Below are 24520 nucleotides of genomic sequence, written 5' to 3'. Positions count from 1 at the left end.
CCGTGGAGGCTGCTGAGGGGAGGATGGCTCATAATAATGGCTGCAAACAGAATGAAATCCATGTGTTTGATGTATTTGATACCATTCCACTAATTCTGCTCCAGACACAAGCCCGTCCTCCCCAATTAAGGTGTCACCAACCTCCTGTGGTGTGGATTGATTTAAACTGGTAAATTAGCCCACACCGTCCTCTGCTTCATTATACATTAGGGTTACAACACCCAAGGTGGGTAAACCAATAGAGGAAGAGCAACATTTTCAAAAGTATACTCTTAGGTGAATGTGTGTAGAACAGGACAACTAATTTAAGTATATTTACATGAACCAAACAAACGGTACACTGTCTTCCATCCTGAATCAGTATATAGAGATTCCACTGTTCTCTGTTCTTCTCCGTGTGTGTGGTGAGACAGAGAGAGAGCAAGAGAGAGAGAGAGAGCAAGAAAGAGAGAGAGAGAGGGAGAAAGAGAGAGAGAGAGAAAGAGAGAGAGAGAAAGAGAGAGAGAGAGAGAGAGAAAGAGAGAGAGAGAGAGAGAGAGAGAGAGAGAGAGAGAGGGAGAAAGAGAGAGAGAGAGAGAGAGAGAGAGAGAGAGAGGGAGAAAGAGAGAGATAGAGAGAGAGGGAGAAAGAGAGAGATAGAGAGAGAGGGAGAGGGAGAAAGAGGGAGAAATAGGGAGAGAGAGAGAGGGAGTGAGAGAGAGAGATTGAGTGAGAGAGAGAGAGAGAGAGATTGAGTGAGAGAGAGAGAGAGAGAGAGAGAGAGAGAGAGAGAGAGAGAGAGAGATTGAGTGAGAGAGAGAGAGAGAGATTGAGTGAGAGAGAGAGAGAGAGATTGAGTGAGAGAGAGAGAGAGATAGCTGGATTTCCGGACAAAATGTAAAAAATATAAAACAATCAGAGTGGAATTTCCCAAAATTTGAAACCTTTTTTCAAGATTTCAATGATCTCTCTGATGAGGATAGGCTTTCCGTGTAATACATTGCTGCCTGTTGTCCCGTTGACAATTTTGATTCTTAATATTTTAATATATAAATATCCAAGGTGAGCGAGAGAGAGAGAGAGAGAGAGAGAGAGAGAGAGAGAGAGAGAGAGAGAGAGAGAGAGAGAGAGAGAGAGAGAGAGAGAGAGAGGAGAGAGAGAGGGAGAGAGAGAGAGAGAGAGAGAGAGAGAGAGAGAGAGAGAGAGAGAGAGAGAGAGAGAGAGAGAGAGAGAGAGAGAGAGAGAGAGAGAGAGGGAGAGAGAGAGGGAGAGAGAGAGAGAGAGAGAGAGAGAGAGAGAGAGAGAGAGAGAGAGAGAGAGAGAGAGAGAGAGAGAGAGAGAGAGAGAGAGAGAGAGAGAGAGAGAGAGAGAGAGACAAGAGAGAGAGAGAGAGAGGGAGAGAGAGAGAGAGAGAGAGAGAGAGGGAGAGAGAGAGAGAGAGAGAGAGAGAGACAGAGAGAGAGAGAGCACTAGATGAGCTAGTCGTCATGTAGAGCAGTAATACATCACTAGCGGTGGCACACACTCCACATAAACAAACCCAATTAAGTCAACATAATTGCTTTGCATAAACTGAATAAACAACATTTCCATCCACCCGCTCGCCCACCCACCCACACTAACACTCACATACACAGACAAACATACACACACAGAGAGTGGCTCCAGCGGCATGGCTTGGAAGAGAGAATATTCTATTAGTGAGTGTGTCACCCTGTTCCCGGGACGAAAGGAGACAGGGCTGAAATCTCACTGCAGCACTAACACTAAAATAACATCAGAACAACACACCGCTCTGCTCAGCCTCCACCACACCAAGGGCTGGGAGCCTCAGAAGACCAACCAGAGGAAAACGTGTGTAGGATATAAGAGGGGGGAGGGGGCATAAAGAGTCTTGTCCCCTGTCCTCAGAGGGCTGATGGGGGAAGATGGTGGAAGAGTAGGGTGGCCAGGCTCCAGCCCTAATGTATATAACCACATTGGGCACACGTTTCCAGAAGGGGGCTTTTGGCTGTTGCACCGGTGGCACTTTAGCGTCGTTTACAGCCCCAGTGAACCTTGACGAAGCCCCCTCAGCAAGCTCACCCTTCCCCTCATACCCATCTCCTCTCCCAGCCAAGGGCTTTGTGTGTGTGTGAGGGATGTTGACTGGGGAGGGGGCATGCCAAGCACCAGGCAAGGGCTACAATTGTCACATCATGTTTGAGTGGGTGGCAGTGTGGTGTGTGTGCGTCTGTAGGAGGACAGTGGTGGTGAGGGCATGCATACTGAGCAGCCCTCTCCACATCCCCATGTAGATGAAGATCACAAGAGATTAATAGAGAGAGCAAGAGAAAGGAGGGGGAGGACAGCACCGATGGAGAAAAATGAGGAGAATAGGTGAGAGGAGGAGGAGAACAACACCCTATGGAGAAAAGGAGGAGAAGAGGAGAGAGGAGGAGGAACGGAGAGTATAGTAGGTAAATTTGAAAAATGTGAGGAAGAGTGAGGAAGAGGAGAGAAAGAAAAAGCAAGCAGGAGCAATGGAATTCACTACCAGAAGTCACTTACTCTCCTCCTCTCCTCTATTCTCTCTTCTCCTCAAAAATGTTAATGAGCTCCATTGAATAATTAGCTGTGGATAAAACAAATAGACAGTCCAGAAGGCCTGGCAGCACGTTTAAGACTGAGTCTGATTAATAATGCAACAATCAGGAGGCTTTTTCCTCCTCCACCTACCTGAGCTCGGCACTGCCTTCTCCACTGCAGAGAGAAGCCGGTGTAAATGTCAGCAGGCTGTACCTTAATCCCACATCCCTCTGCCTCTCCAACACAGCATCTTTATTACCAATGACTGGCAACATTAGGGTGTTTGTTCATGTCTGCTAGAGCTAACCCAAAGTGACTAGAGCATGTGGAGGGTATCTTGAAAGACGTGACTGTTGGAGTCTTCTCACCACAGGAGTAATTCTGTATTTGTACTGGAGCTAGGAACGTGTTGGGGGTTGGGGGGTGAAGGAAGTCCCACAGGTGCTCCAGAACACAATTAACATTTCTGTCAATCAGGCACAGCACAACGGCTGGTTTGCTATCCCTCTCCCTCTCCCTCTCCCTCTGCTCTCTCAAACACCACAGTGAGCAATTTTCACCTCCACTATAGCCCTCACTGAGGATCTAGCTGTTACTCAAAGACCAGGAGCATCCACAAGATCACATACACGGAAACAGACACAATGTAAATGAAAAGCCTTAATGAAGTTTATGGATGAAATAAAGAGTATGGGTATGCTGTATTAAGTCACCACTGAAGCTAGAGAGGAAATGACTGCTTGTTTGAAATCCAGCCGCTACTTTAGAAGAAGAGCAAGAACAGTCAGATATGCTGATTGAGAGCATGGTTCATGAAATCATTGTAATCTCCATTTTAAAACTTTTAACATGTACAGTCATTCCAACTGTTCCCCCGATACAAAGTGAGAGGCCAGACATAACGGAGTTCATGTGTTTTGAGATAATAATAGCGGCCAAACCTCAAAAACGTTAAACTATTCCTCTGCTAGGATTGTAAGGGTAATACAAGATGCTTCATCTCAAATGCCACTGAAGAGTTGAAAGACGTACAGACTACTGCTGGACATAGTTCTCTCATAGGTTGGTAATATTACGCCTCTGAGTGCGCGTCGCATCCCATGCAGATTCACCGTCAGCTTGGTCCCACTGAGAAAATAAAAGCACTTTAATTGATGATGAAAGGGACGGACACACACACAGTTGGATGAGCAGAAGCCATTCTGAGTAAGTTCATTAATAGCACTGAGTGCTACTGGACTGACAGGAGAATAAGGCGAAGGGCAGCATTTCAGGTTGGTGGAATACACCTTGCAGGCTAGGACACACACACACACACACACACACACACACACACACACACACACACACACACACACACACACACACACACACACACACACACACACACACACACACACACACACACACACACACACACACACACACACACACACACACACACACACACACAGGCAAGGTAACGCTAGTGTGTCTTTGGGGCAGTAAGCTGTAAACATAGATCTCAATGAACAGGGGTCAAGGATTTTCCAGCCTGGGGATACCAGCTAGCGTGACTTACTACTCCCTGTAGAGGACTGGGGAATCTGCTGGGGTGGAGAAATACTCTCCCATGGACCTCATTACCAAGCTAACTCTGAGCTGGGCTGAGCTGGGGAAGGTACGGCAAGGAGAGGAAAGTGCAGCTTTAGCTAAAAGAGGGGGGGGGACACAACGCCAGAGCAGCCAGTCAGTATACTTGGCTGCCTGCTGCAGGAACATAATTGCGCACACTGCTCCAGGTCCCACTCAGCCAGTCAGCCCAGCGCAGAATGGGATTTCAATAAAAAGAGGACACAGCAAGCTAGCATTTCGATTCTCCTTTTAACAGGCAGGCTATCCAGTGGGCTGCTGTCAGATTTCACTTTGGACTGTACCAACCATCAGGAGACCAAGCGCTCTAAGACCAGGGGGGTGTGGAGAAAGGGAGGGAGAGAAAAGAAAGGAGGGAGGAAGATAGAATAATGTGAAGGACAGGAAAATAGGGGGATTCAGTGGAAGTTGTGCCCCAGTCCTCTGCTGCCTCACAGAGAGGGACAGAGGGACAGAGGGACAGCCAGAGGCAGTGTTCCACGGAAACAGCCACTGAGGGACTGGCCCGAATGGAACTACCACTGGAAAGGGAAAGGGGGATACCTAGTCAGTTGTACAACTGAATGCATTCAACTGAAATGTGTCTTCCTCATTTAACCCAACCCCTCTCACTAACGCTGCACCGCACTGTGAGTTCCCCAAATAAAACACAGTCCTTTGGGTTAACTAATTCCCCTAGCAAATCTGTAGTGTAACGTTTTGCGATTGTATTTTTGTTTTCTTTCTTGGAGCATTTACTGTATCAGAATAGCAATACGCCTCTAGTGTTACTGATTGAGCCAACATGGATGCCCAGTTGCATCTCCCATTGGTTCAATTATGACCCTTAACTTGATCTTTCCAGACCTCACAGAACCCAGTCTGTCAACATCTTCATTACTATAATACACCTATGCTAAACCTTATGATTAACAATAATGTGAATGGCTCAGTGGTGGTGTACCCAATGCCAGACAGGTCTACACGGTTCCTCCTCTCTCTCCCTCCATCCATAGACGCTCTCTCTCTCGCTCTGTGACTCGTCCTGACCTTTCGGCGCTCCTCTAGCCCTGGAAGCACTTCAAGCAGGCGCAGATAAACAGCTTACTCTCCAAGCGCTCGCCAGAAAGCTTCAATCACGTCTTTTACAGAAAAAATAGAGGAGGAGGAGGACTGTGGGGAGGAGAGGGATGAGGGGGCCGTGGCAGTGCTAAATGGACCTTGATGGACCTTGGAGGAGAATGAGAGAAAGGGAGACAAGCGTTTGTTGTGATTTTCTACGACAGGCAGCTCAAGCAGTGTTGTGCCATCAGGGAGTGAGGATGTGGTCTGAGTCCATTAGTAGCAGTACTAGAATGAGTGGATCTACTCCAGCCCTCATAGAAGACCACACACACACAGACAGGCACAGACAACCAGGGTCATGCCTACAACAAAAATGAATACAATACAAATCATCATACTACTATATTCCCTATGTAGTGCAACCCACTGTTTTTTGGTACTACAGCCTAAAAGGTCAAAGGGCAGTCTCATCAGTTGGTCCTGAGGACCGATACATACATGGTAACATCTCCATGGTGATCAGAACCAACAGCTTGTGACAGCATGGAGAAAGGTCATGTCGCCCTAAGACGGTAAGTCAATGGGTTGGACACACTGTCTGTCAAGCATCAAAGCTAATAGAATCAAAGAGAGAGAGAGAGGGATCATTAGAATCAAAAAGAGAGGTATGAGGGATCACTAGAATCAAAGAGAGATGGATGAGGGATCATTAGAATCAAAGAGAGATGGATGAGGGATCATTAGAATCAAAGAGAGATGGATGAGGGATCATTAGAATCAAAAAGAGAGGGGATGAGGGATCACTAGAATCAAAAAGAGAGGGGATGAGGGATCACTAGAATCAAAGAGAGATGGATGAGGGATCATTAGAATCAAAAAGAGAGGGATGAGGGATCACTAGAATCAAAAAGAGAGGGATGAGGATCACTAGAATCAAAAAGAGAGGGATGAGGGATCACTAGAATCAAAAAGAGAGGGATGAGGGATCACTAGAATCAAAAAGAGAGGGATGAGGGATCACTAGAATCAAAAAGAGAGGGGATGAGGGATCACTAGAATCAAAAAGAGAGGGATGAGGGATCACTAGAATCAAAAAGAGAGAGAGAGGGATCACTAGAATCAAAAAGAGAGGGATGAGGGATCACTAGAATCAAAAAGAGAGGGATGAGGATCACTAGAATCAAAAAGAGAGGGGATGAGGGATCACTAGAATCAAAAAGAGAGGGATGAGGGATCACTAGAATCAAAAAGAGAGAGAGAGGGATCACTAGAATCAAAAAGAGAGGGATGAGGGATCACTAGAATCAAAAAGAGAGAGAGAGGGATCACTAGAATCAAAAAGAGAGGGATGAGGGATCACTAGAATCAAAAAGAGAGGGGATGAGGGATCACTAGAATCAAAGAGAGATGGATGAGGGATCATTAGAATCAAAAAGAGAGGGATGAGGGATCACTAGAATCAAAAAGAGAGGGATGAGGATCACTAGAATCAAAGAGAGAGGATGAGGGATCACTAGAATCAAAGAGAGAGAGAGATGAGGTTCACTAGAATCAAAAAGAGAGGGATGAGGGATCACTAGAATCAAAGAGAGGGGATGAGGGATCACTAGAATCAAAAAGAGAGGGATGAGGGATCACTAGAATCAAAAAGAGAGGGATGAGGGATCACTAGAATCAAAAAGAGAGGGATGAGGGATCACTAGAATCAAAAAGAGAGGGATGAGGGATCACTAGAATCAAAGAGAGGGATGAGGGATCACTAGAATCAAAAAGAGAGGGATGAGGGATCACTAGAATCAAAGAGAGAGAGCGAGGGATCACTAGAATCAAAGAGAGGGGATGAGGGATCACTAGAATCAAAGAGAGGGGACGAGGGATCACTAGAATCAAAGAGAGGGGATGAGGGATCACTAGAATCAAAGAGAGGGGATGAGGGATCACTAGAATCAAAGAGAGAGGGATGAGGGATCACTAGAATCAAAGAGAGGGATGAGGGATCACTAGAATCAAAAAGAGAGGGATGAGGGATCACTAGAATCAAAGAGAGAGAGCGAGGGATCACTAGAATCAAAGAGAGGGGATGAGGGATCACTAGAATCAAAGAGAGGGGACGAGGGATCACTAGAATCAAAGAGAGGGGATGAGGGATCACTAGAATCAAAGAGAGGGGATGAGGGATCACTAGAATCAAAGAGAGGGGATGAGAGTTCACTAGAATCAAAGAGAGGGAATGAGAGAGAGAGGGATCACTAGAATCAAAGAGAGGGGATGAGGGATCACTAGAATCAAAGAGAGGGGATGAGGGATCACTAGAATCAAAGTGAGGGGATGAGGGATCACTAGAATCAAAGAGAGGGGATGAGGGTTCACTAGAATCAAAGAGAGGGAATGAGGGATCACTAGAATCAAAGAGAGAGAGAGAGGGAATGAGGGATCACTAGAATCAAATAGAGAGAGAGGGAATGAGGGATCACTAAAATCAAAGAGAGAGAGAGGGGATGAGGGATCACTAGAATCAAAGAGAGAGAGAGGGAATGAGGGATCACTAGAATCAAAGAGAGAGAGAGGGGATGAGGGATCACTAGAATCAAAGAGAGAGAGAGGGAATGAGGGATCACTAGAATCAAAGAGAGAGAGAGAGGGAATGAGGGATCACTAGAATCAAAGAGAGAGAGAGAGGGAATGAGGGATCACTAGAATCAAAGAGAGGGGATGAGGGATCACTAGAATTAAAGAGAGGGGATGAGGGTTCACTAGAATCAAAGAGAGGGGATGAGGGTTCACTAGAATTAAAGAGAGGGAATGAGGGATCACTAGAATCAAAGTGAGGGGATGAGGGATCACTAGAATCAAAGAGAGGGGATGAGGGTTCACTAGAATCAAAGAGAGGGAATGAGAGAGAGAGGGATCACTAGAATCAAAGAGAGGGATGAGGGATCACTAGAATCAAAAGAGAGGGATGAGGGATCACTAGAATCAAAGAGAGAGAGAGGGATCACTAGAATCAAAAGAGAGGGATGAGGGATCACTAGAATCAAAAGAGAGGGATGAGGGATCACTAGAATAAAGGAGAGGGATGAGGGATCACTAGTATCAAAAAGAGAGGGATGAGGGATCACTAGAATCAAAGAGAGAGAGCGAGGGATCACTAGAATCAAAGAGAGGGATGAGGGATCACTAGAATCAAAGAGAGGGGATGAGGATCACTAGAATCAAAAGAGAGGGGATGAGGGATCACTAGAATCAAAGAGAGGGGATGAGGGATCACTAGAATCAAAGAGAGGGGATGAGAGTTCACTAGAATCAAAGAGAGGAATGAGAGAGAGAGGGATCACTAGAATCAAAGAGAGGGATGAGGGATCACTAGAATCAAAGAGAGGGGATGAGGGATCACTAGAATCAAAGTGAGGGACGAGGGATCACTAGAATCAAAGAGAGGGGATGAGGTTCACTAGAATCAAAGAGAGGGAATGAGGGATCACTAGAATCAAAGAGAGAGAGAGGGAATGAGGATCACTAGAATCAAATAGAGAGAGAGGGAATGAGGGATCACTAAAATCAAAAGAGAGAGAGGGGATGAGGATCACTAGAATCAAAGAGAGAGGGAATGAGGGATCACTAGAATCAAAGAGAGAGAGGGATGAGGGATCACTAGAATCAAAGAGAGAGAGAGGGAATGAGGGATCACTAGAATCAAAGAGAGAGAGAGAGGGAATGAGGGATCACTAGAATCAAAGAGAGAGAGAGAGGGAATGAGGGATCACTAGAATCAAAGAGAGGGGATGAGGGATCACTAGAATTAAAGAGAGGGGATGAGGGATCACTAGAATCAAAGAGAGGGGATGAGGGTTCACTAGAATCAAAGAGAGGGAATGAGAGAGAGAGGGATCACTAGAATCAAAGAGAGGGATGAGGGATCACTAGAATCAAAAAGAGAGGGATGAGGGATCACTAGAAATAAAGAGAGAGAGAGAGGGATCACTAGAATCAAAGAGAGAGGGATGAGGGATCACTAGAATCAAAAAGAGAGGGATGAGGGATCACTAGAATCAAAGAGAGGGATGAGGGATCACTAGTATCAAAAAGAGAGGGATGAGGGATCACTAGAATCAAAGAGAGAGAGCGATGGATCACTAGAATCAAAGAGAGGGGATGAGGGATCACTAGAATCAAAGAGAGGGGACGAGGGATCACTAGAATCAAAGAGAGGGGATGAGGGATCACTAGAATCAAAGAGAGAGAGAGAGGGAATGAGGGATCACTAGAATCAAAGAGAGGGGATGAGGGATCACTAGAATTAAAGAGAGGGGATGAGGGTTCACTAGAATCAAAGAGAGGGGATGAGGGTTCACTAGAATTAAAGAGAGGGAATGAGGGATCACTAGAATCAAAGTGAGGGGATGAGGGATCACTAGAATCAAAGAGAGGGGATGAGGGTTCACTAGAATCAAAGAGAGGGAATGAGAGAGAGAGGGATCACTAGAATCAAAGAGAGGGATGAGGGATCACTAGAATCAAAAAGAGAGGGATGAGGGATCACTAGAATCAAAGAGAGAGAGAGAGGGATCACTAGAATCAAAGAGAGAGGGATGAGGGATCACTAGAATCAAAAAGAGAGGGATGAGGGATCACTAGAATCAAAGAGAGGGATGAGGGATCACTAGTATCAAAAAGAGAGGGATGAGGGATCACTAGAATCAAAGAGAGAGAGCGAGGGATCACTAGAATCAAAGAGAGGGGATGAGGGATCACTAGAATCAAAGAGAGGGGACGAGGGATCACTAGAATCAAAGAGAGGGGATGAGGGATCACTAGAATCAAAGAGAGGGGATGAGGGATCACTAGAATCAAAGAGAGGGGATGAGAGTTCACTAGAATCAAAGAGAGGGAATGAGAGAGAGAGGGATCACTAGAATCAAAGAGAGGGGATGAGGGATCACTAGAATCAAAGAGAGGGGATGAGGGATCACTAGAATCAAAGTGAGGGGACGAGGGATCACTAGAATCAAAGAGAGGGGATGAGGGTTCACTAGAATCAAAGAGAGGGAATGAGGGATCACTAGAATCAAAGAGAGAGAGAGAGGGAATGAGGGATCACTAGAATCAAATAGAGAGAGAGGGAATGAGGGATCACTAAAATCAAAGAGAGAGAGAGGGGATGAGGGATCACTAGAATCAAAGAGAGAGAGGGAATGAGGGATCACTAGAATCAAAGAGAGAGAGAGGGGATGAGGGATCACTAGAATCAAAGAGAGAGAGAGGGAATGAGGGATCACTAGAATCAAAGAGAGAGAGAGAGGGAATGAGGGATCACTAGAATCAAAGAGAGAGAGAGAGGGAATGAGGGATCACTAGAATCAAAGAGAGGGGATGAGGGATCACTAGAATTAAAGAGAGGGGATGAGGGTTCACTAAAATCAAAGAGAGGGGATGAGGGTTTACTAGAATTAAAGAGAGGGAATGAGGGATCACTAGAATCAAAGTGAGGGGATGAGGGTTCACTAGAATCAAAGAGAGGGGATGAGGGATCACTAGAATCAAAGAGAGGGGATGAGGGTTCACTAGAATCAAAGAGAGGGAATGAGAGAGAGAGGGATCACTAGAATCAAAGAGAGGGATGAGGGATCACTAGAATCAAAAAGAGAGGGATGAGGGATCACTAGAATCAAAAGAGAGAGAGAGAGGGATCACTAGAATCAAGAGAGAGGGATGAGGATCACTAGAATCAAAAAGAGAGGGATGAGGGATCACTAGAATCAAAGAGAGGGATGAGGGATCACTAGTATCAAAAAGAGAGGGATGAGGGATCACTAGAATCAAAGAGAGGATGAGGGATCACTAGAATCAAAGGGATGAGGGATCACTAGAATCAAAGAGAGGGGACGAGGGATCACTAGAATCAAAGAGAGGGGATGAGGGATCACTAGAATCAAAGAGAGGGGATGAGGGATCACTAGAATCAAAAGAGGGATGAGAGTTCACTAGAATCAAAGAGAGGGAATGAGAGAGAGAGGGATCACTAGAATCAAAGAGAGGGGATGAGGGATCACTAGAATCAAAGAGAGGGGATGAGGGATCACTAGAATCAAAGTGAGGGGACGAGGGATCACTAGAATCAAAAGAGGGGAGAGGGTTCACTAGAATCAAAGAGAGGGAATGAGGGTTCACTAGAATCAAAGATGAGGGATCACTAGAAGAGAGAGGGAATGAGGGATCACTAGAATCAAATAGAGAGAGAGGGAATGAGGGATCACTAGAATCAAAGAGAGAGAGGGATGAGGGATCACTAGAATCAAAGAGAGAGAGAGGGAATGAGGGATCACTAGAATCAAAGAGAGGGGATGAGGGATCACTAGAATTAAAGAGAGGGGATGAGGGTTCACTAAAATCAAAGAGAGGGGATGAGGGTTTACTAGAATTAAAAAGAGGGAATGAGGGATCACTAGAATCAAAGTGAGGGGATGAGGGATCACTAGAATCAAAGAGAGGGGATGAGGGTTCACTAGAATCAAAGAGAGGGAATGAGGGATCACTAGAATCAGAGAGAGAGAGAGGGAATGAGGGATCACTAGAATCAAATAGAGAGAGGGAATGAGGATCACTAGAATCAAAGAGAGGGGATGAGGGATCACTAGAATCAAAGAGAGAGAGAGGGGATGAGGGATCACTAGAATCAAAGAGAGAAAGAGGGAATGAGGGATCACTAGAATCAAAAAGAGAGGGGATGAAGGATCACTAGAATTAAAGAGAGAAGGGATGAGACCACTAGAATTCAAAGAGAGGGGATGAAGGATCACTAGAATTAAAGAGAGAAGGGATGAGACCACCAGAATTAAAGAGAGGGGTGAGGGATCACTAGAATTATAGACAGAGAGCAGTGAGAGATCACTACAATTAATGAAGAGGGATGAGGGATCACTAGAATCAAAGAGAGGGAATGAGGGATCACTAGAATCAAATAGAGAGAGAGGGAATGAGGGATCACTAAAATCAAAGAGAGAGAGAGGGGATGAGGGATCACTAGAATCAAAGAGAGAGAGAGGGGATGAGGGATCACTAGAATCAAAGAGAGAGAGAGGGGATGAGGGATCACTAGAATCAAATAGAGAGAGAGGGAATGAGGGATCACTAAAATCAAAGAGAGAGAGAGGGGATGAGGGATCACTAGAATCAAAAGAGAGAGAGGGAATGAGGGATCACTAGAATCAAAGAGAGAGAGGGGATGAGGGATCACTAGAATCAAAGAGAGAGAGAGGGAATGAGGGATCTCTAGAATCAAAGAGAGAGAGAGAGGGAATGAGGGATCACTAGAATCAAAGAGAGGGGATGAGGGATCACTAGAATTAAAGAGAGGGGATGAGGGTTCACTAGAATCAAAGAGAGGGGATGAGGGTTCACTAGAATTAAAGAGAGGGAATGAGGGATCACTAGAATCAAAGTGAGGGGATGAGGGATCACTAGAATCAAAGAGAGGGGATGAGGGTTCACTAGAATCAAAGAGAGGGAATGAGAGAGAGAGGGATCACTAGAATCAAAGAGAGGGATGAGGGATCACTAGAATCAAAGAGAGGGAATGAGGGATCACTAGAATCAAAGAGAGAGAGAGAGGGAATGAGGGATCACTAGAATCAAATAGAGAGAGAGGGAATGAGGGATCACTAAAATCAAAGAGAGAGAGAGGGATGAGGGATCACTAGAATCAAAGAGAGAGAGGGGGAATGAGGGATCACTAGAATCAAAAGAGAGAGGGATGAGGGATCACTAGAATCAAAGAAGAGAGAGGGAATGAGGGATCACTAGAATCAGAGAGAGAGAGGGAATGAGGATCACTAGAATCAAAAGAGAGAGAGAGGGAATGAGGGATCACTAGAATCAAAGAGAGGGGATGAGGATCACTAGAATTAAAGAGAGGGGATGAGGGATCACTAGAATCAAAGAGAGGGGATGAGGGTTCACTAGAATCAAGAGAGGAATGAGAGAGAGAGGGATCACTAGAATCAAAGAGAGGGATGAGGGATCACTAGAATCAAAAAGAGAGGGATGAGGGATCACTAGAAATAAAGAGAGAGAGAGAGGGATCACTAGAATCAAAGAGAGAGGGATGAGGGATCACTAGAATCAAAAAGAGAGGGATGAGGGATCACTAGAATCAAAGAGAGGATGAGGATCACTAGTATCAAAAAGAGAGGGATGAGGATCACTAGAATCAAGAGAGAGAAATGGATCACTAGAATCAAAGAGAGGGGATGAGGGATCACTAGAATCAAAGAGAGGGACGAGGGATCACTAGAATCAAAGAGAGGGGATGAGGGATCACTAGAATCAAAGAGAGAGAGAGAGGGAATGAGGGATCACTAGAATCAAAGAGAGGGGATGAGGGATCACTAGAATTAAAGAGAGGGGATGAGGGTTCACTAGAATCAAAGAGAGGGGATGAGGGTTCACTAGAATTAAAGAGAGGGAATGAGGGATCACTAGAATCAAAGTGAGGGGATGAGGGATCACTAGAATCAAAGAGAGGGGATGAGGGTTCACTAGAATCAAAGAGAGGGAATGAGAGAGAGAGGGATCACTAGAATCAAAGAGAGGGATGAGGGATCACTAGAATCAAAAAGAGAGGGATGAGGGATCACTAGAATCAAAGAGAGAGAGAGGGATCACTAGAATCAAAGAGAGAGGGATGAGGGATCACTAGAATCAAAAAGAGAGGGATGAGGGATCACTAGAATCAAAGAGAGGGATGAGGGATCACTAGTATCAAAAAGAGAGGGATGAGGGATCACTAGAATCAAAGAGAGAGAGCGAGGGATCACTAGAATCAAAGAGAGGGGATGAGGGATCACTAGAATCAAAGAGAGGGGACGAGGGATCACTAGAATCAAAGAGAGGGGATGAGGGATCACTAGAATCAAAGAGAGGGGATGAGGGATCACTAGAATCAAAGAGAGGGGATGAGAGTTCACTAGAATCAAAGAGAGGGAATGAGAGAGAGAGGGATCACTAGAATCAAAGAGAGGGGATGAGGGATCACTAGAATCAAAGAGAGGGGATGAGGGATCACTAGAATCAAAGTGAGGGGACGAGGGATCACTAGAATCAAAGAGAGGGGATGAGGGTTCACTAGAATCAAAGAGAGGGAATGAGGGATCACTAGAATCAAAGAGAGAGAGAGAGGGAATGAGGGATCACTAGAATCAAATAGAGAGAGAGGGAATGAGGGATCACTAAAATCAAAGAGAGAGAGAGGGGATGAGGGATCACTAGAATCAAAGAGAGAGAGAGGGAATGAGGGATCACTAGAATCAAAGAGAGAGAGAGGGGATGAGGGATCACTAGAATCAAAGAGAGAGAGAGGGAATGAGGGATCACTAGAATCAAAGAGAGAGAGAGGGAATGAGGGATCACTAGAATCAAAGAGAGAGAGAGAGGGAATGAGGGATCACTAGAATCAAAGAGAGGGGATGAGGGATCACTAGAATTAAAGAGAGGGGATGAGGGTTCACTAAAATCAAAGAGAGGGGATGAGGGTTTACTAGAATTAAAGAGAGGGAATGAGGGATCACTAGAATCAAAGTGAGGGGATGAGGGTTCACTAGAATCAAAGAGAGGGGATGAGGGATCACTAGAATCAAAGAGAGGGGATGAGGGTTCACTAGAATCAAAGAGAGGGAATGAGAGAGAGAGGGATCACTAGAATCAAAGAGAGGGATGAGGGATCACTAGAATCAAAAAGAGAGGGATGAGGGATCACTAGAATCAAAGAGAGAGAGAGAGGGATCACTAGAATCAAAGAGAGAGGGATGAGGGATCACTAGAATCAAAAAGAGAGGGATGAGGGATCACTAGAATCAAAGAGAGGGATGAGGGATCACTAGTATCAAAAAGAGAGGGATGAGGGATCACTAGAATCAAAGAGAGAGAGCGAGGGATCACTAGAATCAAAGAGAGGGGATGAGGGATCACTAGAATCAAAGAGAGGGGACGAGGGATCACTAGAATCAAAGAGAGGGGATGAGGGATCACTAGAATCAAAGAGAGGGGATGAGGGATCACTAGAATCAAAGAGAGGGGATGAGAGTTCACTAGAATCAAAGAGAGGGAATGAGAGAGAGAGGGATCACTAGAATCAAAGAGAGGGGATGAGGGATCACTAGAATCAAAGAGAGGGGATGAGGGATCACTAGAATCAAAGTGAGGGGACGAGGGATCACTAGAATCAAAGAGAGGGGATGAGGGTTCACTAGAATCAAAGAGAGGGAATGAGGGATCACTAGAATCAAAGAGAGAGAGAGAGGGAATGAGGGATCACTAGAATCAAATAGAGAGAGAGGGAATGAGGGATCACTAGAATCAAAGAGAGAGAGAGAGGGAATGAGGGATCACTAGAATCAAAGAGAGAGAGAGAGGGAATGAGGGATCACTAGAATCAAAGAGAGGGGATGAGGGATCACTAGAATTAAAGAGAGGGGATGAGGGTTCACTAAAATCAAAGAGAGGGGATGAGGGTTTACTAGAATTAAAGAGAGGGAATGAGGGATCACTAGAATCAAAGTGAGGGGATGAGGGATCACTAGAATCAAAGAGAGGGGATGAGGGTTCACTAGAATCAAAGAGAGGGAATGAGGGATCACTAGAATCAAAGAGAGAGAGAGAGAGAGGGAATGAGGGATCACTAGAATCAAATAGAGAGAGAGGGAATGAGGGATCACTAGAATCAAAGAGAGGGGATGAGGGATCACTAGAATCAAAGAGAGAGAGAGGGGATGAGGGATCACTAGAATCAAAGAGAGAAAGAGGGAATGAGGGATCACTAGAATCAAAGAGAGAGAGAGGGGATGAAGGATCACTAGAATTAAAGAGAGAAGGGATGAGACCACTAGAATTAAAGAGAGAGAGAGGGGATGAAGGATCACTAGAATTAAAGAGAGAAGGGATGAGACCACCAGAATTAAAGAGAGGGGGTGAGGGATCACTAGAATTATAGACAGAGAGCAGTGAGAGATCACTACAATTAATGAGAGAGGGGATGAGGGATCACTAGAATCAAAGAGAGGGAATGAGGGATCACTAGAATCAAATAGAGAGAGAGGGAATGAGGGATCACTAAAATCAAAGAGAGAGAGAGGGGATGAGGGATCACTAGAATCAAAGAGAGAGAGAGGGATGAGGGATCACTAGAATCAAAGAGAGAGAGAGGGGATGAGGGATCACTAGAATCAAATAGAGAGAGAGGGAATGAGGGATCACTAAAATCAAAGAGAGAGAGAGGGGATGAGGGATCACTAGAATCAAAGAGAGAGAGAGGGAATGAGGGATCACTAGAATCAAAGAGAGAGAGAGGGGATGAGGGATCACTAGAATCAAAGAGAGAGAGAGGGAATGAGGGATCTCTAGAATCAAAGAGAGAGAGAGAGGGAATGAGGGATCACTAGAATCAAAGAGAGGGGATGAGGGATCACTAGAATTAAAGAGAGGGGATGAGGGTTCACTAGAATCAAAGAGAGGGGATGAGGGTTCACTAGAATTAAAGAGAGGGAATGAGGGATCACTAGAATCAAAGTGAGGGGATGAGGGATCACTAGAATCAAAGAGAGGGGATGAGGGTTCACTAGAATCAAAGAGAGGGAATGAGAGAGAGAGGGATCACTAGAATCAAAGAGAGGGATGAGGGATCACTAGAATCAAAAAGAGAGGGATGAGGGATCACTAGAATCAAAGAGAGAGAGAGGGATCACTAGAATCAAAGAGAGAGGGATGAGGGATCACTAGAATCAAAAAGAGAGGGCAAGGGATCACTAGAATCAAAAAGAGAGGGATGAGGGATCACTAGAATCAAAGAGAGGGATGAGGGATCACTAGAATCAAAAAGAGAGGGATGAGGGATCACTAGAATCAAAGAGATAGAGCGAGGGATCACTAGAATCAAAGAGAGGGGATGAGGGATCACTAGAATCAAAGAGAGGGGACGAGGGATCACTAGAATCAAAGAGAGGGGATGAGGGATCACTAGAATCAAAGAGAGGGGATGAGGGATCACTAGAATCAAAGAGAGGGGATGAGAGTTCACTAGAATCAAAGAGAGGGAATGAGAGAGAGAGGGATCACTAGAATCAAAGAGAGGGGATGAGGGATCACTAGAATCAAAGAGAGGGGATGAGGGATCACTAGAATCAAAGAGAGGGGATGAGGGATCACTAGAATCAAAGTGAGGGGACGAGGGATCACTAGAATCAAAGAGAGGGGATGAGGGTTCACTAGAATCAAAGAGAGGGAATGAGGGATCACTAGAATCAAAGAGAGAGAGAGAGGGAATGAGGGATCACTAGAATCAAATAGAGAGAGAGGGAATGAGGGATCACTAAAATCAAAGAGAGAGAGAGGGGATGAGGGATCACTAGAATCAAAGAGAGAGAGAGGGAATGAGGGATCACTAGAATCAAAGAGAGAGAGAGGGGATGAGGGATCACTAGAATCAAAGAGAGAGAGAGGAAATGAAGGATCACTAGAATCAAAGAGAGAGAGAGAGGGAATGAGGGATCACTAGAATCAAAGAGAGAGAGAGAGGGAATGAGGGATCACTAGAATCAAAGAGAGGGGATGAGGGATCACTAGAATTAAAGAGAGGGGATGAGGGTTCACTAGAATCAAAGAGAGGGGATGAGGGTTTACTAGAATTAAAGAGAGGGAATGAGGGATCACTAGAATCAAAGTGAGGGGATGAGGGATCATTAGAATCAAAGAGAGGGGATGAGGGTTCACTAGAATCAAAGAGAGGGGATGAGGGATCACTAGAATCAAATAGAGAGAGAGGGAATGAGGGATCACTAGAATCAAAGAGAGGGGATGAGGGATCACTAGAATCAAAGAGAGAGAGAGGGGATGAGGGATCACTAGAATCAAAGAGAGAAAGAGGGAATGAGGGATCACTAGAATCAAAGAGAGAGAGAGGGGATGAAGGATCACTAGAATTAAAGAGAGAAGGGATGAGACCACTAGAATTAAAGAGAGAGAGAGGGGATGAAGGATCACTTGAATTAAAGAGAGAAGGGATGAGACCACCAGAATTAAAGAGAGGGGGTGAGGGATCACTAGAATTATAGACAGAGAGCAGTGAGAGATCAGTACAATTAATGAGAGAGGGGATGAGGGATCACTAGAATCAAAGAGAGGGGATGAGGGATCACTAGAATCAAAGAGAGGGGATGAGAGTTCACTAGAATCAAAGAGAGGGAATGAGAGAGAGAGGGATCACTAGAATCAAAGAGAGGGGATGAGGGATCACTAGAATCAAAGAGAGGGGATGAGTGATCACTAGAATCAAAGAGAGGGGATGAGGGATCACTAGAATCAAAGTGAGGGGATGAGGGATCACTAGAATCAAAGAGAGGGGATGAGGGTTCACTAGAATCAAAGAGAGGGAATGAGGGATCACTAGAATCAAAGAGAGAGAGAGAGAGGGAATGAGGGATCACTAGAATGAAATAGAGAGAGAGGGAATGAGGGATCACTAAAATCAAAGAGAGAGAGAGGGGATGAGGGATCACTAGAATCAAAGAGAGAGAGAGAGGGAAAGAGGGATCACTAGAATCAAAGAGAGAGAGAGGGGATGAGGGATCACTAGAATCAAAGAGAGAGAGAGGGAATGAGGGATCGCTAGAATCAAAGAGAGAGAGAGAGGGAATGAGGGATCATTAGAATCAAAGAGAGGGGATGAGGGTTCACTAGAATTAAAGAGAGGGAATGAGGGATCACTAGAATCAAAGTGAGGGGATGAGGGATCACTAGAATCAAAGAGAGGGGATGAGGGTTCACTAGAATCAAAGAGAGGGAATGAGGATCACTAGAATCAAAAGAGAGAGAGAGAGGGAATGAGGATCACTAGAATCAAATAGAGAGAGAGGGAATGAGGGATCACTAGAATCAAAGAGAGGGGATGAGGGATCACTAGAATCAAAGAGAGAGAGAGGGGATGAGGGATCACTAGAATCAAAGAGAGAAAGAGGGAATGAGGGATCACTAGAATCAAAGAGAGAGAGAGGGGATGAAGGATCACTAGAATTAAAGAGAGAAGGGATGAGACCACTAGAATTAAAGAGAGAGAGAGGGGATGAAGGATCACTAGAATTAAAGAGAGAAGGGATGAGACCACCAGAATTAAAGAGAGGGGGTGAGGGATCACTAGAATTATAGACAGAGAGCAGTGAGAGATCACTGCAAATAATGAGAGAGGGGATGAGGGATCACTAGAATCAAAGAGAGGGGATGAGGGATCACTAGAATCAAAGAGAGGGGATGAGAGTTCACTAGAATCAAAGAGAGGGAATGAGAGAGAGAGGGATCACTAGAATCAAAGAGAGGGGATGAGGGATCACTAGAATCAAAGAGAGGGGATGAGTGATCACTAGAATCAAAGAGAGGGGATGAGGGATCACTAGAATCAAAGTGAGGGGATGAGGGATCACTAGAATCAAAGAGAGGGGATGAGGGTTCACTAGAATCAAAGAGAGGGAATGAGGGATCACTAGAATCAAAGAGAGAGAGAGAGGGAATGAGGGATCACTAGAATCAAATAGAGAGAGAGGGGATGAGGGATCACTAGAATCAAAGAGAGAGAGAGAGGGAATGAGGGATCACTAGAATCAAAGAGAGAGAGAGGGGATGAGGGATCTCTAGAATCAAAGAGAGAGAGAGGGAATGAGGGATCACTAGAATCAAAGAGAGAGAGAGAGGGAATGAGGGATCGCTAGAATCAAAGAGAGAGAGAGAGGGAATGAGGGATCATTAGAATCAAAGAGAGGGGATGAGGGTTCACTAGAATTAAAGAGAGGGAATGAGGGATCACTAGAATCAAAGTGAGGGGATGAGGGATCATTAGAATCAAAGAGAGGGGATGAGGGTTCACTAGAATCAAAGAGAGGGAATGAGGGATCACTAGAATCAAAGAGAGAGAGAGAGAGGGAATGAGGGATCACTAGAATCAAATAGAGAGAGAGGGAATGAGGGATCACTAGAATCAAAGAGAGGGGATGAGGGATCACTAGAATCAAAGAGAGAGAGAGGGGATGAGGGATCACTAGAATCAAAGAGAGAAAGAGGGAATGAGGGATCACTAGAATCAAAGAGAGAGAGAGGGGATGAAGGATCACTAGAATTAAAGAGAGAAGGGATGAGACCACTAGAATTAAAGAGAGAGAGAGGGGATGAAGGATCACTAGAATTAAAGAGAGAAGGGATGAGACCACCAGAATTAAAGAGAGGGGGTGAGGGATCACTAGAATTATAGACAGAGAGCAGTGAGAGATCACTGCAAATAATGAGAGAGGGGATGAGGGATCACTAGAATCAAAGAGAGGGGATGAGGGATCACTAGAATCAAAGAGAGGGGATGAGAGTTCACTAGAATCAAAGAGAGGGAATGAGAGAGAGAGGGATCACTAGAATCAAAGAGAGGGGATGAGGGATCACTAGAATCAAAGAGAGGGGATGAGTGATCACTAGAATCAAAGAGAGGGGATGAGGGATCACTAGAATCAAAGTGAGGGGATGAGGGATCACTAGAATCAAAGAGAGGGGATGAGGGTTCACTAGAATCAAAGAGAGGGAATGAGGGATCACTAGAATCAAAGAGAGAGAGAGAGGGAATGAGGGATCACTAGAATCAAATAGAGAGAGAGGGGATGAGGGATCACTAGAATCAAAGAGAGAGAGAGAGGGAATGAGGGATCACTAGAATCAAAGAGAGAGAGAGGGGATGAGGGATCACTAGAATCAAAGAGAGAGAGAGGGAATGAGGGATCACTAGAATCAAAGAGAGAGAGAGAGGGAATGAGGATCGCTAGAATCAAAGAGAGAGAGAGAGGGAATGAGGGATCATTAGAATCAAAGAGAGGGGATGAGGGTTCACTAGAATTAAAGAGAGGGAATGAGGGATCACTAGAATCAAAGTGAGGGGATGAGGGATCATTAGAATCAAAGAGAGGGGATGAGGGTTCACTAGAATCAAAGAGAGGGAATGAGGGATCACTAGAATCAAAGAGAGAGAGAGAGAGGGAATGAGGGATCACTAGAATCAAATAGAGAGAGAGGGAATGAGGGATCACTAGAATCAAAGAGAGGGGATGAGGGATCACTAGAATCAAAGAGAGAGAGAGGGGATGAGGGATCACTAGAATCAAAGAGAGAAAGAGGGAATGAGGGATCACTAGAATCAAAGAGAGAGAGAGGGGATGAAGGATCACTAGAATTAAAGAGAGAAGGGATGAGACCACTAGAATTAAAGAGAGAGAGAGGGGATGAAGGATCACTAGAATTAAAGAGAGAAGGGATGAGACCACCAGAATTAAAGAGAGGGGGTGAGGGATCACTAGAATTATAGACAGAGAGCAGTGAGAGATCACTGCAAATAATGAGAGAGGGGATGAGGGATCACTAGAATCAAAGAGAGGGGATGAGGGATCACTAGAATCAAAGAGAGGGGATGAGAGTTCACTAGAATCAAAGAGAGGGAATGAGAGAGAGAGGGATCACTAGAATCAAAGAGAGGGGATGAGGGATCACTAGAATCAAAGAGAGGGGATGAGTGATCACTAGAATCAAAGAGAGGGGATGAGGGATCACTAGAATCAAAGTGAGGGGATGAGGGATCACTAGAATCAAAGAGAGGGGATGAGGGTTCACTAGAATCAAAGAGAGGGAATGAGGGATCACTAGAATCAAAGAGAGAGAGAGAGGGAATGAGGGATCACTAGAATCAAATAGAGAGAGAGGGGATGAGGGATCACTAGAATCAAAGAGAGAGAGAGAGGGAATGAGGGATCACTAGAATCAAAGAGAGAGAGAGGGGATGAGGGATCACTAGAATCAAAGAGAGAGAGAGGGAATGAGGGATCACTAGAATCAAAGAGAGAGAGAGAGGGAATGAGGGATCGCTAGAATCAAAGAGAGAGAGAGAGGGAATGAGGGATCATTAGAATCAAAGAGAGGGGATGAGGGATCACTAGAATCAAAGAGAGGGGATGAGAGTTCACTAGAATCAAAGAGAGGGAATGAGAGAGAGAGGGATCACTAGAATCAAAGAGAGGGGATGAGGGATCACTAGAATCAAAGAGAGGGGATGAGGGATCACTAGAATCAAAGAGAGGGGATGAGGGATCACTAGAATCAAAGTGAGGGGATGAGGGATCACTAGAATCAAAGAGAGGGGATGAGGGATCACTAGAATCAAAGAGAGGGGATGAGAGTTCACTAGAATCAAAGAGAGGGAATGAGAGAGAGAGGGATCACTAGAATCAAAGAGAGGGGATGAGGGATCACTAGAATCAAAGAGAGGGGATGAGGGATCACTAGAATCAAAGTGAGGGGATGAGGGATCACTAGAATCAAAGAGAGGGGATGAGGGTTCACTAGAATCAAAGAGAGGGAATGAGGGATCACTAGAATCAAAGTGAGGGGATGAGGGATCACTAGAATCAAAGAGAGGGGATGAGGGTTCACTAGAATCAAAGAGAGGGAATGAGGGATCACTAGAATCAAAGAGAGAGAGAGAGAGGGAATGAGGGATCACTAGAATCAAATAGAGAGAGAGGGAATGAGGGATCACTAGAATCAAAGAGAGGGGATGAGGGATCACTAGAATCAAAGAGAGAGAGAGGGGATGAGGGATCACTAGAATCAAAGAGAGAAAGAGGGAATGAGGGATCACTAGAATCAAAGAGAGAGAGAGGGGATGAAGGATCACTAGAATTAAAGAGAGAATGGATGAGACCACTAGAATTAAAGAGAGAGAGAGGGGATGAAGGATCACTAGAATTAAAGAGAGAAGGGATGAGACCACCAGAATTAAAGAGAGAGGGGGTGAGGGATCACTAGAATTATAGACAGAGAGCAGTGAGAGATCACTACAATTAATGAGAGAGGGGATGAGGGATCACTAGAATCAAAGAGAGAGGGGAACAGAGGTCAATTAGAGTTAAAGAGAGCGGATGAGGGATCACTAGAATTAAAGAGAGAGGGGATGAGGGGTCACTATAATCAAAGAGAGAGAGGTTGAGGGATCACTAGAATCAAAAAGAGAGGGATGAGGGATCATTAGAATCAAAGAGAGGGGATGAGGGATCACTAGAATCAAAAAGAGAGGGCAAGGGATCACTAGAATCAAAAAGAGAGGGGATGAGGGATCACTAGAATCAAAGAGAGGGGATGAGGGTTCACTAGAATTAAAGAGAGGGAATGAGGGATCACTAGAATCAAAGTGAGGGGATGAGGGATCACTAGAATCAAAGAGAGGGGATGAGGGTTCACTAGAATCAAAGAGAGGGAATGAGGGATCACTAGAATCAAAGAGAGAGAGAGAGAGGGAATGAGGGATCACTAGAATCAAATAGAGAGAGAGGGAATGAGGGATCACTAGAATCAAAGAGAGGGGATGAGGGATCACTAGAATCAAAGAGAGAGAGAGGGGATGAGGGATCACTAGAATCAAAGAGAGAAAGAGGGAATGAGGGATCACTAGAATCAAAGAGAGAGAGAGGGGATGAAGGATCACTAGAATTAAAGAGAGAATGGATGAGACCACTAGAATTAAAGAGAGAGAGAGGGGATGAAGGATCACTAGAATTAAAGAGAGAAGGGATGAGACCACCAGAATTAAAGAGAGAGGGGGTGAGGGATCACTAGAATTATAGACAGAGAGCAGTGAGAGATCACTACAATTAATGAGAGAGGGGATGAGGGATCACTAGAATCAAAGAGAGAGGGCAAGGGATCACTAGAATCAAAAAGAGAGGGGATGAGGGATCACTAGAATCAAAGAGAGGGGACGAGGGATCACTAGAATCAAAGAGAGGGGATGAGGGATCACTAGAATCAAAGAGAGGGGATGAGGGATCACTAGAATCAAAGAGAGGGGATGAGAGTTCACTAGAATCAAAGAGAGGGAATGAGGGATCACTCGAATTAAAGAGAGAGAGAGAGGGAATGAGGGATCACTAGAATCAAAGAGAGAGAGAGAGGGAATGAGGGATCACTAGAATCAAAGAGAGAGAGAGAGGGAATGAGGGATCACTAGAATCAAAGAGAGAGAGAGAGGTTGATGGATCACTAGTTGCATCACTATTCCGATCACTCCTCTGGTTTGACTAGAGACTGTGAGAGAGAAGCATTGGTAACCAGCAGTTCACAGGGATACAGAAGTATTGTTCAGTGACTCTAGCAAAGCCCCACAGCCTTTCCTCCTCCTCTCCTCCTCCTCTCCCTTCACAGCACACATCCCATTCTGCCAGGAATGCGGATGAGAGTA

At 45.1% G+C, this 24520-nt stretch overlaps 1 protein-coding gene across 1 annotated transcript in view; it reads right to left on the bottom strand.

Moving 5' to 3' along the window:
* The window catches only part of LOC115146334 (AT-rich interactive domain-containing protein 1B-like), a 378630-nt gene that overhangs the window by 101621 nt on the left and 252489 nt on the right, over positions 1-24520 (bottom strand). The gene's annotated exons all lie outside the window — the stretch shown is intronic.

Source organism: Oncorhynchus nerka, linkage group LG18 (assembly GCF_034236695.1).
Source record: "Oncorhynchus nerka isolate Pitt River linkage group LG18, Oner_Uvic_2.0, whole genome shotgun sequence".
Lineage (NCBI taxonomy): Eukaryota > Metazoa > Chordata > Actinopteri > Salmoniformes > Salmonidae > Oncorhynchus > Oncorhynchus nerka.
This window is presented reverse-complemented; position numbering and strand designations above follow the sequence as displayed.